We start from the raw sequence: 8577 nt of genomic DNA on the forward strand, positions 1-8577 counted from the left end.
ACATTTTGGGTGCTTGTATTGCCCGAAATGCAGTGTTATAACAAACCATATTTCACAAGCAGAGATTATATTTCCCAGGGTTTCCACAGCCTGCTTATAACTTCTTGAGGGGAAAATAGTGGTGGGCCAGTCTCAGCCTGATTTACTTCTTTCTGTCTAACTAGTCTTAAAGCAAGACTGTTCTTTTAGGTAATGATAGACTCAAACCATTATGCAGAGCTTAACCATTCGCTCTTATTTAATCAACATTCTATTTATAAAGGTTAAGCAAACCTAAACATTGTAGATGCAGTCAGTGCTCATTGCTAGCTCCTTTTTTTGGTCTCGCCTAGCTATTGCGTTTACGCAATCGCTATGCGAGACTCTAGTAAGGGGCATTTCAAAGTGCTCCCAAAAGTGGATTGCATGGCGAGCACGCGCACAATCACGTGCATCGTGCCGCTATGCAATCCGTTTGGGGAAGCGCTTCAGCCCACTGGCGCCCTTGGCATCAAACTTCAAAGGGTCCGCTCCCCCGCCTGGAATGCGCTCCCCCGCCCCCGCCAAGCGCGCACACCACGCTCCACCGCGTCTCGCTGTAAATTTACTTTCACTTTCGCGCGGCGGGCGCTCGCGTCCGGACCACTTGAGAAGCCGGGCTTGTCTTGTTTCCATTGTGTCGATCCTGCCTCTTCCCTTTTCCCTGTTTTTGACTAAGTTACCTTCAACAAATAGGACTCTACTTCCTCTCACTTTTCTCCTACAGCAGTGATGTAGCAGGGGTGCCCAGGGCTCGAAGGCAAGCGACGACTGAGCGAAGCTGCCTGCCTACTTTTTCACCTCCTTTCGCTTTCAACCAAGAAATGACCCCATTAGTTTATGTGTCGAGTTTACCGCACATTTAATATATATTCTGCTAAATAAAATAATGTTAAATGCTGCATTAATTGTGGTACAATCAGGTCACCGCATGGAAAAGCTGTGCCCCCCCCCCCATTTTCAAATGTGTAAAAAGTTGCTGAAACAATGTGTGCGTTTCGTTTTCCTTTTGCAGTTTAGACCACTCTAATACCATCATTATAGGGTCCGGGAACACACCACAGATTCTGTTGTATTACTTTCATCCAGGCTCTCATTGAGACTGTAGCAAGGATAAAATAACCAGCAGCAGCAGGGTGCAGGGTACCTTTCACTCTCTGGACCGTTATACGGGTGTTAGATCATTACTTCCAGCCGTAGAGTTGCCTCGCTGTGTATCACAAATCTCCCGCCAGCACTTGCGTGATTGGAGGACACTGGTGGTATTTATTGACCAACGGAAGTCGATTATTCCCCAAATTCTCTGAACACGTTCCGACCCAGTCATTGCTTGCCTCAATATGTAAGGTCACGTTCCTCACAGAGTTCGAACCTCTCCCGCTTTGGAATATCGGTACACCCACCCAGCCAGTTTCACTTCGCTGTTCGGCACGAGGGAGGTGAGGTGACAGGAGCCCTGGCGAGGCCCCGAACTGGGCCCTAATTCCAACTAATCACGCTGCCGAGAGACAAGGATGAACCCCAAATAAGTCGCATTTCACTGAAACGGGGCTGTACGGAAAGTCACTGGAATTATGCGGCAAAGGAGGAACAAATTATGTGGCAGAACAGCTAACTAAATTATTCAGCACGAAAAAGCAAATTATGCAGCGTAATGCGGCACACTTTCACAGTTGTACTTAATTTACTTTCTAATTTTCACCCATTTTATCACTACCTTAGCAAAGGTTTCACTACATTACTGTCACTTTAACAGTCAAATGCTGTAATAGGCGTATGAAATGTGACCGCCCAGCCCTCAGCAAAGGCCTCCCACTGAGCTTTTACACGTCACTGCATTTTTAGATGTTCTCATGCATTCTGAAGAATTACACATTTTGACATCTATCACATTATTAACTTTGATACCGACACTATGGGCTGCATTATGAGCTCTCCTGTAGTGCATGTCAATTTGGTTTGCCTTTTTGAATGTTTCATGACAATATATATTGCTTTTAATGAAAACCCCAGGTTGTGTAACCGCAGCCATTCTGTAGGTCATGTACCTGCACTTCTGACGGATTCCGCCTCCCCTCCCCTTTAAATTACAATTATTAAGCAGGGATGCAGAAAATGACAAGCACAGCCTATAAGAAATGTTTATTTAGGTATCTGTACCTTCTCAAGGTGGTCTCCACCTTTCTCAGGGGAAAGCCCCGAACCCGCTGAAACGCCCACTGTCCGAGTTTCAGTTTTGGTCACATGTAGTTTCTCCCTGATGCTTAAGAGACTAAAATGCTTAGAAAGTAGTGTATTGCGGAGGGGTTAGCATCACACAATCTATATCCTGGGAAAGTGATGCATTGTCTTTATATTTGTTCAATAAACATGTTTTAGACTTCAAGCAGGTTTCAAAATGGAAGGATTTTTCCTTCACATGTAGACGGTAACTCCACCCCTGCTCCTCCTGGAGCGACAGTTACCAGGGTCCCAGCAACATCTGGAGGGGAGGGAATTAACAGAGGTGTAATTACCCCCCCCCCTTTAGATATTAAAAAATACATGAAAAATCAATCATTCTGCTCTCTATTCCCCTGCTGATTTCTAATTTCCCTCCATGTGTCATCCAGAGGCTCCGTTATCAGACCGCCTGGTATGAAAAGGGCACGTGTAATGCAGGTTTTAGGTAGTTGGTACATTATTTGTACTGGTGCTTTAACTAAGTCCACTTCGGCCATTGTTAGGGCAAGACAAGTTTTGTGCTGTCATCTTGGCTAGCACTGGTGGGTTTCAATTCTTGGAATGAATGTATATTCCGTTCTGCTGTGAGGATTGCACACTCTGTTTCAGTTGAGCCGTGGGCCCTTACGGGTCCTGCACTGCCGTTCTGTTCCTACAATAAATGACAACAGCCTCTGATCCAGACACTTCTACATTTGTGTATTATGATGTGACAGTGGTGGTGGCCTTGACAATTATACCCAAAAACATATTAAGCAATATTAAATAAAATTCAATATAAAAAAAGAAACATAACATAAAAATAAAAAATGTAGTCAAAAACCCTTTCAGAGGGCCACAGGGCAAGCAGGAGCTACTGGGCCAAACCGTGGGGGTCGAGGCATTTCACTTCTGATGTCCCAGGGCTCGACTTACTATGGGTCCCGAGCAACTAGGACAAGTATCCATCCCTTCAGCACTTGATGCCCAGTAGTAGCGTGGGTTATTGTGTTCTGTCCACGTGTCGTCTCCCCCTCTTTTCCTAATGCTGTGTTTGTTTTCTTTCCTAGCTGCCACGGCGTTCCTCTGGGGTCTTTGTGGGATCCTCTTATTCTTCATCGAGTCAGTGGGGATTGGAGGCCTCCTCTGTTCACATCTCTCCTCCATTACTTTCTTCCTTGGAGATAACCTGAAAGGAAATCTACAGTGGTTTGTTTGCTTCCCTTCCGATGGTATATTTTAAATTGGAAGGGTTGTATGGCCAAAAAACACTAACACTATGGCATCATTTCCTTTGTTTTGCGACATCCATTCCAATGGGGCGTGATCAGTAAACAGATCAAACTCCTATCCCTTGGGGTGATACCGGAGGGTCTCAATAGCCCATTTGACTACCAATCCCTCTTTCTCGACTATAGCATATTACAGTCTCTTGGAGATAGCTTATGGTTGATTTAAACCACAGGTTTCTCAACCCTATGTTCGTTCTCCTGGGAGAGCACTGCTCCTAACCCAAACTCTGAAGCATCTGTTCGTAATATACATTTTTTAAATAATCAGAGGTACGCAGGAGCGGTTCTGACTTAAGGACATTTTGTAACATTTTAAAAGCATTCAAGACACTGGGTGAAGGACTCCTTAACTCCTTGTCGGCTTCTCAGATGTTTTTCAATAGGGCAATCAAGTGAGCGGGCCAGTGGGAAAAGTTTGGAATGAACCTTCAATAGTATCCCACAAAACCCAGGAATGCCCGTAAGTCTTTTTTTTTTTTCAGGAAAGGAACCTGTAGGATGGCTGGCACTTTCTCTGCTTCGGGCTAAAACAGTCACTTTCTCCAACAAGTACCCCAAATATTTTACTTGTTTTGTTGTTAAATGGCTCTTCATAGGTTTGATCGTAAGCCCTACTGTAGGTGTAGGTGTCCCATATGCTCCTCCCATGAATAAATGTGAATAATTAGGTCTACGTATGCCGCTGCATAAGCCCCATGAAGTCTTAGTATTGTCTTCATCATCCTTTAGAACCTGGCTGTGTTCTATGTAACCCAAAGGGTAAGATAGTAAGCTGATAAGGCCTGCCAGGCTCGGAAGGCCGTTTTTTCTTTATTTAGGAAATACTTTTTCCTTTGTGCTTAAGCACTTCAGCAGAGTGCATCTTTTTCAGCTGTCTCCCGTGTGCACTTCTCTTCTCTCCATGTTCCGCCCACCCACATTCATGTTACTTGCCCCCACCGCCCTCCCTCCCTCATCTGTATTTCTTGCCCAAACCCACATTTCCTCCTTCGTTCTCTGTGTTGTTGCTTGCCTCCACCTGCCCTCCTTCCAGTGGCGTGGGGTTTACCGCCCGTGGCAGCATTGAAAAGCGGGTGAGGGAGGGGGCGGTGCTGGCAGCTTTCCGGAACTGCTGCCCCGCGACAGCCGCAATGTAAAACCAGGCAGGGGGCTGGCAATTGCTGCCCAGCACTGCAGGTAAGAGTGGCAGGAGGCTGCTGCCCCCAAAACTTGTGCTGCCCGGGGTGGACCGCACCTGCCCCTCTTGCTACGCCACTGTCTCCTTCCTTCCATTATCAGTTTCATTGCTTACTCCCACTCTCCCTCCCTCCTCTCACTGTATATGTTGTTGCTTGCCCCCCTCGCCCTCTCTCCCCCCACTGTCTATGTTGTTGCTTTGCGCCACTCGCCCTCCCTCCTCCCACTATGTTGTTGCTTGCCTCCACTCGCCCTCCTTCCTTCCATTATCTGTCATTGCTTGCCCCCACTCGCCCTACCTCCTTCCACTGTCCATGTTGTTGCTTGCCCCCACTCTCCCTCCCTCCTTCCACAGCCTATGTCGTTGCTTGCCCCCACTCGCCCTCCCTCCTTCCACTATCTATGCCGTTCCTTACCCCACTCGCCCTCCCTCCTTCCACTGTCTATGTTGTTGCTTGCCCCCACTCGCCCTCCCTCCTCCAACTATGTTGTTGCTTGCCCCCACTTGCCCTCCTTCCTTCTATTATCTATGCCATTGCTTGCCCCCACTCGCCCTCCTTCCTTCCACTGACTGTTGTTGCTTTCCCCCACTCGCCCTCCCTCCTCTCACAATGTTGTTGCTTGCTCCCACTCGCCCTCTTTCCTTCCACTATGTTGTTGCTTTCCCCCACTCGCCCTCCCTCCTCCCACAATGTTGTTGCTTGCTCCCACTCGCCCGCCTTCCTTCCATTATCTGTGTCATTGCTTGCCCCCACTCACCCTCCCTCCTTCGACTGTCCATGTTGATGCTTGCTCCCACTCTCCCTCCCTCCTTCCACAGCCTATGTCGTTGCTTGGCCTCCTTGCACTCCCTCGGTCTGTTGACCATGTTGTTGTTTGCCTGCACCCACCCTCCCTTCTTTAGTTGTCAGTGTTGTTGCTTTCCCCCAGGCCCTCCCTCCCATCTTAGTCCATCTCTTTACCCCCAGCACCTCTCTTCACCTTTAGTTGTCCCTGTCCCTGCTCCCAACACTGGCCACGTAATAGCACTTTTTACTCACACCTCCAATGTCCGTGTTGACCATCTAAAATGCCCTACCTTTCTCTGTGTTGCCTCCCGTCCCACCAGCAATAAGAAACAAGCATTTGCAATGCAATTGGTCTTGCATTTACGCAAGTTTAAGCTATTGGCATTGTAAATGACAAGGCCTTCTATTCATGTTTTTAAAACGAAAACAAAAATAAAAGGCATTGTTATTTGCAATGTCAATAGCTCAAACTTGCGTGAAAGCGAGACCTATTGCATTGCAAATGCTTGTCTACTTTACCTACTTTCTAAACCACTTTTCTTCTTGTTACTATAGGTAAGCCAATGCTATTGCCCAGTAATTTGAATTACCGTTTTTAATGAACATTTTTCTGTGGGCATAACAGAATCACCTCTTTGGGGTAACTGTCCAAAATAAACAATCGGTATAAAAAAAATACGTAGAATGTAATGTATCTTTGGCCCTATATTTCCATCTCGGGATTCAAATTATGTTGCCTTTTGGTTTAGGATTTCACCACAACCCCACAATGCCAATATTGGGGGTGAGGGGGGAGGGGGTTTGGGTGTGTGTGTGTGTGTGTGTGTGTGTGTGTGTGTACACACACATACATATATATTATAGTATTAACGTATGTACTCTCAACAAGAAAACAACGTACAACATCATTAGTGCCTAGGGGGGTTAAAACTACGTGGGCTGCTCTAGCCCTTCTTTAGTTAGGATGACATCCCACATTCCCCTAACATACTGCAGTAGAGCCCAAAGTTAATTTACCATCTGCGGAACAAGTATTGCCGATTCTAGGATTTTACCCTCCTCATTATTTTTGCTTCAAGTTGAGTTTTTCATCAGAGATTTGTTTGCTTCTCTAGATGCCCTTTTTGTGTGCTTACATTGAAAACCTTTTTGATGCCATGGGCATTATTTCTGCTTCATAAACCTGTTAAAGATTTACACATTCGTCATTGTTCTTGTTAGTAGGAAAAGTGCAGTTTATGTTCTGCAAAATGTTCCTCTGGTCATTAACAACGACAGTGCCTGTACTGAAACTTCAGCATGATGTAAACTAGTGCTCCACAAAGCCTTCAGTGTCTCCGCTTTCTTTAAATACTTTTTTTTCCCCCTCCGTTAGGTCACTCACAAAGGATGCCTGCAAAATATCTTTGGTACAATATACAGCAAGACTAGGGATAGGACCTCGACCTTACTGTTTAGGACTGTTGTTCCCAAGAATCGCCATATCAGAAAGTTGCATTTATTGGCATAATTTGGGCATTTGAAGAGCTGTAGAGGTTTTTGATTATGAAAAGGGTTCACTTGAATAAGTATGCACGGAAACTGTGTGCAGTACTTTCCACTGCCTCACCAAGAATCTTTGTGCGCAGCTGGTGGGAAAATCAAACTCATGAGCACCTAAAGCAGTTAGACGCTCCCCTGCTTATTTCTGATAGGTGCTTGTAGCCCAGCAAGCACGGGTGGGTAATGCTGATGGACAAAATAAGTAAAGGTGGCAGGGCCGCTCAATCAAGGTGCACTCCTAGAACCAGAGTTGCTTACAGCTGCTGGAAGTCAAAAGGGATTTGGTGCCAAGAAGCCATATTCAGTGAACACTGAGCTCACGGTGAAGAGCACCACTCCTACAGCAGAATGCTCTTCGAGGACTCCTGACAAGGCGCTTTTTACTGAGCAACACCAGGCAGGCAAACAGAAGAGCAACATCCCTGAAAAACATGCAGCCCATTCGGTTCTAAAGACGACACTTGAGGTGCCATCGACACAGACCATTATATTTGCAGAAATCAAAAATGCAGAACTTACGACATAAAAAATCTGCTAGATTTGAGTCGTATCTAACCGTAAAGCTACTGCGCCATGTACAACAAATGTAAGGCAGAGATGATGATGAAACTTAATATTCTGATTTTGAGGAAGATTCCCTAATGTTCTCATTCGCAAAACGATTTTTGGCCCAACATGGTTTTGGAAGCATCACCAACCAAATGTCATCCGAGAAAGCTTTTGAATCCGCGATGTATGGTTTACAGCCAAGCATCACAAGAACGTCTTCTAAATGATAGCATGCACCAAGACTCCTGCGCTACTAATGCACTTTTTTAGTTCTTTCTTTTTAAGATCACCATAAGGGAGGTTACTTCAGTAACCCACACACGAGCAGTCACAAGTTTTGCAGGCTGATGCTCAATTCATGGGCGAGGTGAGGAATGTGTGGTATGACTACAGAACTGAATCCTCAGCGGAGACACTGGGAGCAGTCAACTGACGGTCATGCTCGGTATTTCTAAACTAATTTGTAAATGTCTCTGCTGCCAGGCGGATCCTGAAAATGTATCTTTTTAAAGAATGCAGTCTCTTTTAAAGGATTTTAAGAGTATGTAGCTGAGCGCCACTCCCTTGTATGCATGTCCAACAGCCAATCAATTGCTGTTTTTCACCTTCTTGAGCCGGATCTGTGGATTGGTATCTTCACCCTTTTGGGTTATTTTTTTTTATTTCGACTGACTGTTTAAGAAATCCCCTCACTGTGCTGGGCATGCATTTCACAAAATACTTCATATAGTGTATATTATAATACATGCCACAAAGAGTGCTGTACGACACTCTCTGACTACCATGCCTGTGTTTGTAAATGAGCATTTGGTGAGTTCTTGAGTTTTCTGTGCTGGAGCTTATCTCTCTTGATATCCCAGAAGGAGCCGATACAGCAGAAGACTGGATGATATCTGAGCCGACATTATAAACATATAGCAAAGGGCTATGTAACATGCCTGTTACATAGCCCTTTGCTGCTTTTTCAAGAGCAGTAACACCAGACTCATTTACTTGGAAAAACTGTCCTG

Source organism: Triturus cristatus, chromosome 7 (assembly GCF_964204655.1).
Source record: "Triturus cristatus chromosome 7, aTriCri1.1, whole genome shotgun sequence".
Taxonomy (NCBI): Eukaryota; Metazoa; Chordata; class Amphibia; order Caudata; family Salamandridae; genus Triturus; species Triturus cristatus.